Source organism: Tinamus guttatus, unplaced genomic scaffold (genome assembly GCF_059628265.1).
Source record: "Tinamus guttatus ecotype Peru unplaced genomic scaffold, ASM5962826v1 Tinamus_guttatus_pri_ptg000115l, whole genome shotgun sequence".
NCBI lineage: Eukaryota > Metazoa > Chordata > Aves > Tinamiformes > Tinamidae > Tinamus > Tinamus guttatus.
The window spans coordinates 11,504,901-11,512,834 of NW_028288649.1; positions in this window are offsets into that span (position 1 = coordinate 11,504,901).

Genomic DNA, 7,934 nt, shown 5'->3' on the forward strand with positions numbered 1-7,934 from the left:
GGAGACAAATCGATGCAGAACAAGTTTATATGTCTCAGACGGGTCTGCGTGCAAGAAGACAGCAACCTGTCCTGAGTTAGAGAAAGAAGAAGCAAATATCTGTTATATATATATATATATATATATACTTGTATATGTTATATAGACCATATTATATATTTATGTATAATATATGTGTATTTATAATTATATTTAATATTTTATATATATATTTATAATTTGGGGGTAAAAGTTCTGAAATATTAGGAAGAAGGTACAAAACCTCTGCACCAAGGAGGCCAGTGGGATCCTGGTTGCATCAGGAGGAGCGTTGCCAGCAGGTCGAGGGAGGGGATCCTTCCCCTCTGCTCAGCTCTGATGCGACCGCACTTGGAGTATTGTGTGCAGTTCTGGGCTCCCCAGGACAAGAAGGACATGAAGCTTCTAGAGAGGGTCCAGCGGAGAGCCACAAAGATGACTAAAGGACTGGAGCAATTGTCGTATGAGGAAAGACTAAGCAAGCTGGGCCTGTTTAGTCTGGAGAACACTGAGAGGAGGTTTGATTAACATGTTCAAGAACTTGAGGAGTAGGGAGGATGGGGTCAGGCTTTTCTCCATGGTGGCCAGTGACAGGATGAGGCGTAATGGGTTTAATGAAGTTTAATCTCCATATGAGGCAGAACTTCTTTTCTGTGAGGGTGACAGAGCCCTGGAACAGGCTGCCCAGAGAGGCGGTAGAGTCTCCTTCTCTGGAGATCTCCAAAACCCGCCTGGATGTGACCCTGTGCCACATGCTCTAGGTGTCCCTGCTGGAGAAGGGGGGTTGGACTAGATCTCTAGAGGTTCCTTCCAACCTTAAGCATTCTGCACTTCTGTGATTCTATGAACAGACAGACACGAAACTTGATTGCTCCGATTTCTGAAAACATCTGACATGTGGCAGGTTTTCCTGCACCTCCTTTTCTCAGACCCAATACTGGTGCTTACCCTTACACTGTCAGTCCTCCAAATGACCCCCAAACCTCCTCTCCTCGCAGTTCTGATGGGGGAAAGAGCTTTGCACAAGCACAGGAAACTGGTGCTTTCCTCTAGCGATGGGGATGAGGGACAGGAATTTAGCATGACCTTTACTCACAACCAGCCCAAACTGGACCAGAGCTTTTGCTGGGGCAAAGCTCTTCCTCCTGCACTTTCTGCCACTCATCCAGGATCCTGCAAGGGCAACAGATCTGCCTTTTCCTGACCAGTGGAAGTTGTGGTCAGGAGCTGTTTGCCTCACAGGAATCTTGGCGTGCAGGCAATTTCTGTTAGAGCAGGGCTGCTGGGCAGGGTCGGGCTATTTCTGATAGCAGCGCATGTTACGGAGGTGATGAAAACAACTCGCACCAACAGCCAGCACCTCAGCACGGGAGCAGACCAACCTCCTTGCTGCACCTCGCGTCCTGCTTTGCTCACAGGTAAGCTTGGAGGTTTGGATTTTAAAAACAGGACAGTGCAGAACATGGTGGAAAATTAATTGGGTTGCTCAGGGTTAGAGGCTGGGCTTGGGGTATTAGCCAAATCGCAATAGTTATTACGGGCCAAATCTGTGGCCTCAAGGAGTGTCATGACCCGTCCCAACACTGGCAGCAAGCGCACAAGGGTTTGAGGTCTACATCTTCTCAAGCTCCTGCATCTCCAACACTGAGCAATGTTGCTGCGGCAGAACACACGCACTCTCCCCTCCATGGTACGTCTTGGCCATGATTCGGTTTCACCTTTTGCTCCCCCACTGGGGAAATATCTCAGAAACCTCAGAGATCTCCACATGGGAGGAGGGTCTTAGCAGAAAGTCTTACCCTTGCCGCAGGAAGGCAATCAGGTACCACAAAGCTGCCTTCCTGCGGAGGCAGGACATGGTTAGTAAGCAGCTCTAGTGTTAATACTCTTCATCTGCATCTCAAGATGACCACAAAGTGAGACAGAAGACTTGAGGTACTCCTACAGAGGTACTGGAGACAGGCAAGTTTGAAAGGGACCTCTAGAGATCATCTAGACCAAGCTCCAGCAGGGACACCTAGAGCACGTGGCACAGGGTGGCATCCAGGCAAGTTTTGAAGATCTCCAGAGGAGACTCCACAGCCTCTCTAGGCAGCCTGTTCCAGGGTTGTCACCCTCACAGTAAAGAAGTTCTTCCTCACAAGGAGGTGGAACTTCCTGTATTTTAATTTGTACTCACTACCCCTTGTCCTGTCACTGGCCACCACTGAGGAGAGTTCGGCCCCATCCTCCCTACATTCTGCCCTCGGGTACTTATACACATACCCATCAGATCTCCTCTCAGTCTTCTCTTCTCCAGGCTAAACAGGCCCAGCTCGCTTAGTCTTTCCTCATAAGATAGATGCTCAAATTCCTTAATCATCCTCATTGCTCTACGCTGGACCCCCTTGTAGACATCCCTCCCAACCTCAAACGCTGATTCTGTGATGTCAGCCGAACCAAACCAGCCAACCAAGCAGCCCTCCCCCTCACACAAACACAGGTCATTTTTAAACAGCAGTTTCTCCTCCTCCGAGGTTGCCATTACAGCCTTCACATCAGCCAAGGACCCACAACTCTGTGCCAGATGCAGCTTTTATTCTCATAATCAAAACAGACTCCATGTGCTCAGACATTCTTCGTACAAAGATACATACATGTAGTTTCCATTAACCAGAAACATACTGTTTGCGACTGTTCACACAGTACCCGGAACAGCCAGCAGGCCTCAAGAGAGCTTTAGGCCCTCTGTTTCACTAAAAGAAACAAAAACCCATGCAAGGAGGAAGTGAGATCTTAAAAACATGCTTATTTAAAATAAGTTTATTATAATGAAATAATACAAAAGTCTGACAAAGGTCTTAGTGCTCCAAAAGACAAAAAAAGAGGGGGGAAAAATCCCAAAAGACAGATGCTGTATAATTTGAGAGATGATGCAAACTGGAAACGCTGAAATACTTTGAATCTGAACTGCTTACAACAGTGCAGTTTGTGCAATGCTTACAAATACAAGAGGTGATTTAGGGGCACGAACAAGCCCTTGGAACAAGGTAAATTTAAGTGGAAGGCAACATACCTTCTCTTTATCTCAAAATGCATTCATCTAAGTAAGGCTCACTGTAAGCCCAGCTTGGCATTAATAAAATGAATGCCCAAAATTGGCAGAAAAAGAAAAAAAAATGGGGGGAGAGAAGGGGAGAAGGAAGGAATGGAAGCAAGAAAACAAAGCTATTTAATTACTTTATAGGTTTTATTTTGACATAAATGTCAAATTTTCAAGACTGTTTTAAATAAGGGCAATGAGGAATAATTTTTGGACCCCTGAATGCTGCAAAGCCAGCTTAGCACTAGTACTTAAGTGCAGAAACCAGGGTATGAAAAGGAGGAGGTTTCATACATAAAAACCCTTTAGCACATCCGGAGTTTTCCAGAGGGGGCTGGAGCACCTGCTGCAGCCCCTGCGCTTCCCTGAATGCAGGGGAAATTAAATGCTCGAGTCGCCAAACTGGTGGATGGAGGGAAAGGCTCCAGAATTGCAGCAACTGCTTATTTACCTGGGCACGAAGAAGGGCAAAGCGGCAAGTGGCCACTAATGTGCCACGAGAGGGTGGCAAAAATGCACAAACTCCAATATTTTCCCCCTCCCTTTTCATCAGTACACTACAGGCAAGAGAAGAGAAAAAAGGCCCATTAAGAAAAACAGTCCCTGTGCTTCTCCCAGTAAGAGGAAGAACTGGCCAGCTCTTAAGGGTCCCAAATTACATTTTATTGGTAAAACTAAACTTTCAAAGTGGAGTCATTTTCTTGGCAAAAGATGCCAAACCAGGGAGCAAGTTCAAAGAAGAACTGCACATTCTTCATCTGGCTCTACGTCTGGTTGCCTGCCACAGAATGCAGGTCTGTTTTTCCTAGCTTATATTTTTAACTACTTGTGAACTCCTGCTCTGGGGCTCTTGTAAAGGACTGACAGTAGCAGCTCCAGCAGCTTGAACATGTGGGGAAGAGGGAAAGGGAGGCAGCCCGACAGGAACGTGCTGATGCTCTCCTCTAGTGTCCAAAAGGCATTTTAGGGCTCTCTAAGAGCTTTTTGCAGAATCCGATTTGAAAGATAATAGTAATTAAAAAACAAACAAACAAACAAATATATATGTTTATGTAGAATGGTCCACAGCCCTTGGTCAAAGCACGGGGCAACACAACAGGAGCGCATTTTGGGCAAACTTTTTATATGTCCAGCCAAGCAAGGGATAATTTTCAATTATTTTCTTTTCTTAGAGAAGTTTTTTTAATAGCAAACTACCTAGCTAAATCCTGATGAAGCTTTACAGAACCTCATGAGGGCATACAACCCTTAACTTTAAGTGCGCTTGTTAAAGGCAGACCCATTATAGTAGTATCACGAGAAGATGTTTCTATGACTCAATGTTTGCACTAAAGCACTTGAGTATCCAGCTCATATTCTGCTATTGTAATCTCACATTTCCTCAACACACAACTGAGTACCGTGTCTTAAAAAAATAGCAGAGGGGGCTCCAGAACATAGTTGGTTTAAAATAAAAATCCAAAAACCTAAAATAAATAAAATAAATTAAAGCCTCCTACTGCTACGCAGAACTCAACTGAAATCACGTGGGAGCTCTGCTCTAAAGCCAATGGCACTATATTACAAAGATATGAATATGATCCCTATTAAAACACGCTGCCAGCCATTATTCCGTGCCTGGTAGCACTTTATTGGATTGCTTTGGGATTCGCCATGGCCCAAAAAGGAGGCCCAGGGCACAGGCTGCCAGCGCCACACACAGAACCAGAGCTCCACACTCCGCTATACCCATTTCACACAAAAAAGCAGCCTTACTTGCCCCTAGGGTAAGGTTGTGATTGCTTTTGTTTTGCCATGGCTAAGTAAAATCCCTGAGAATATGCAACTGTTTGACACTGAGGGAAACAGCAGAAAGCATCTCTAAAGAAAAGGGATGCACAACTGCAGACAGGTGCAGTTTAGGAAATCAAAGCAGTTTGTTCAAAGCACACAGAGCAAGGGTGCTGTTATCTGAGAGTCATATGGATGCCCATCCATGTGCAGGTCAGTTCTCAAGTGCCAGACATAAAACACACACAAACACACGCACGTCACAACACTTCCTCTCTGACTCCAAACCTAGGGGTCAGTAGTTAGTTGCTTGCTAGAATAATGAAAATCAAAAACACTTCTCTGGCTGCCAAACTGACACCACAAAGAAATAAATGATCAAGTTGTCTGGCAGAGTACTTGTTTATGCTTGGCAATCTGGTCTATTGCATCCCTACTAGTGGTGCAATTTCTAGAGTTCAGCTCTGCAACGTGCTGTAGAGGTTTCTGAGTGGCCCTTGAGCATTCATTAATGGTAAAAGTGCCCACTGCAAGAGCAGGGCACAATGCAGCATGAGCCTTGAAAGCAAAAAGTCATCAGAAGAGGAGACCTTGCTCAGTTCCACCTCTGCAGGTCCCCTATTTAACACAGGGGCCTCCCGAAGTCACCGTCTCCCAAGCACCAAGTCCAAAATTCCAAAAGACTGTTTTTCTCCAGGGGGATTTGGACCAGAAAGGCCACTCCCAGCTGGGATGTCCCACTGCTTCCACAATACTCAGAGTAACACACAGAGCTCTCCACTTGCTACAAGCAAGAGGAAGAGGAGTCAGTAATTTCTGAAGCCATCATGAGACTGTCAACTTTATTATTTAAGAAGCAAAGCTTCTTTATTTTTGCATCAAGCCTTAGGTTTGATACACTACTACCAAACTAGTGGTTCTCTTGCTATTAAAAAAAAAAAAAAAAAAAAAGCCTCACACCCACACAAAACACACACCCACACAAACCAAGCTCACCCTCCAAGTCCTTAAGTGCTGGATACTCTTTCCTGCTCCTGCAGAAGCTTGGAGTAAAAGAGATGCTGACATTCACCACGCTCTCACAATTAATTTCACAGAAGAGGGACCTCCTCCTGCCCACCCTCTACCACAACTGGTAGTTGGGCGGAAATGTGGTCTCCAATATTTCCTCAGCTAAGAACTATTGCAGTTTACCACTTATTAGCCGAAAACCCCACAGAAACCACACGGGTGGAGAGCTGGTTGCTCTACTCTAAGTGCAGCCTCTCAGCATGAATGCTCAGGAGAAGCAGACAGGCTCCAAACCCAGAGGCTCATTTTTAGCACTGCAGTTGCTGAAATAATTGGAGTTTGGCCATAGCTTTGGACTTTAAGTACTACTATTTTATATACTACTTTAGAACAAACATATCCTACATCCTGATTATTTTTTGGAGTATGTAGGAACTATAGGTAGCCAGCAGCTCTTTAGAGATGTTGGAGAAGTGAGGAGGAAGGAAAGTCACACTATTCAGTCACAGCTAATCACAGTTCTGGCATTCTGCTTTATTCACAAAGTGTGATGTTTGGTCTTTTCTTCCCTTATTGCATGCTCTTCTTAATGCTAGCAATGGTAGACTCTATAGAAAGGATCAAGTATTACGTGTGCAAAGAGGCTCCTGCCAGAGATGCTGCATCAGCACGAAAGCAGCCTTTTCTCAGGATTTGCATGGGTTTTGGTCTAGTGAAAGCCAGTATTTCCTTGCAGAAGGCAACACTGAAATCTCCCTTGTGTTTATGAAGATTTGCTCCCTTCCAAGTATCCAGCTAGCAGTCCTCTCTCCTTCTGTACATGACAAACTCAACCCTCAGCACTGCTGCTATTAAAAGTAATAATAAAGTGTCCTTTTAACAAGTGACATAGGGAAGGGCAAAATTCCTAACTTGTGTTGAAGGCCAACATCAGGTTTATGAATTACTGCCAGTTCAAGGCTTAAGTGAATCTTTCAGTAGTGACATAGGGCTTTGGATGGCTTTGTGCAAGAGAGAACATTATCATCTCTACCAGCATAAAGGGGAAAAGGCAGCAGAAATGTTGTTTTCCTAAAACCCTATTGCTTTTACACAATTTTGGACTTAAAGGCTTGCAAGTGGCCAAATGTATATGGCTCAGTGACGAGTTATAACTTCCTTCCAACTTCAATCACTTCATATCCACTTTTATGAAGTCTTTGCCTAGAATGCCAGAGGCAAAGAAGGGTTTCCAGACAAACTGCTTATAAACTGCTAGCTGTGTTCAACTTAAAGGTAAATATGCCTTCATGTGAATTTGATTTAAAAAAACCCTAAACTCAAAACCAACCCACCTACTCCCCAAGGCGCCCAAAACCCAGCGTGATGAACATGATTTTCCTTTGCACCTTGGCGTGCTGAGGACAGTGCAGACCTAGAAACCTCTGCAGCCCATTCCCCCGCCTGCCAACCTGACCAGGAGCAGAGCAGACCATCTTCTGCAGCCATCCTCTCCCAGCCTTAGGCACAACGAGGGCGGATCAGGGGATGCTCCCCATGGGATTGTCCCGGCAGCAGGAGAGCTGAGGGCAGAGCGTGGCAGCTGAGTGGGGAATGCAGCGACCGGTCCTGGCTTCCAGCTTGGGCTCCTGGGGAGGCTCCAGGCACCAGCTCGTGGTGAAGAGCTCAGCTGCTTGGGGAGGTGCAGTGAAGAGCAGAAGTGCTTCCATCCACAGTAAGTCAAAAAAAGGATAAACTCACTGCACACCTGGGGAAGCAGCAGTTAGATGCCAGCTTTCTCCTGCCAGCAGGGTGACAATAATTCTCGTTACTCCCGTCCTCCTACACGGCTGATGCACGGGGCAGGAGGGCTGGTGCCTGCGGGAGGGCCTGCTGCTGCAGAGCACACTGCTGCAGCACAGCTCCCACGGGAGGCTCCGCTCTGTGCCGGCCACGCTCCGCTCCTCTTCCCTTCATAGGTGTGACGAGGGGAGGGAGCGAGGCAGGAGAGAGGCAGAGCTATGGAGTCAAAGCATTCACCGCAGACAGAGCTATGACCCTAAGAGAAACAGTA